Genomic DNA, 760 nt, shown 5'->3' on the forward strand with positions numbered 1-760 from the left:
AATCCGGAGCGCCGCGGCGGCGGGGGGGCGTGGCTTGAACCCTGTTAAAAGCCCTCGGTGAGTCTCCATGCATCCAAAGGAACTTCTTCTTCTTCTTTTCATTAAAACGTAACACGGGAGCCGCTTCTTTCCAACGTTGTCCATTTACGGGCGTGCGCATCCAGCCTCCACAGCCTCGGGAGATGATGGTTACCTGCCTTTATATGCCAGCGTCGTACTTTGCATATATAATGAGACTCCTGCGAACTGGTAGTCTTTACCCGGCACTTTCCATAAGTCACCATAATGTTATCTTGCTTGGCTGCTCCTCATCTTTTCCTTTCGCTTGGGACCTTGTTTATTTACGGTTTCTGTTCTACCTTTTCGGGTTTTGTTGTTGGTTTCGTTTTTTGAAGGTTTTATTTATTTTTTTTTGTTAGGAATAAGTTCTTTTTTTTACTTGTTGGGGTTGAAATGATGTTTTTTCTCCACTTTCTTTACGTTGTCTCTATTTTCTTCGTTTATTTGTTTCTCTCATCTATCTTATCCGTCGTAACTAAAATTTAGAAAGATTAATGATAATAAAACAAATTATATATTTGATTAAAAAAAAATATTATATAAAAAAGCCTCTGGATTTAGCTACATATATTTACAGTGCATTATGCAAAGAAGGATACACCTGTTCTCGAATTAGTAAGATTCCTCTCAGTATTTTTTTTTCAAACTTCTTTTAACATAAGATATTACATTTATCCACGATATTTTCGCATGAATCATC

The sequence above is a fragment of the Penaeus monodon genome, chromosome 34 (genome assembly GCF_015228065.2).
Source record: "Penaeus monodon isolate SGIC_2016 chromosome 34, NSTDA_Pmon_1, whole genome shotgun sequence".
Taxonomy (NCBI): Eukaryota; Metazoa; Arthropoda; class Malacostraca; order Decapoda; family Penaeidae; genus Penaeus; species Penaeus monodon.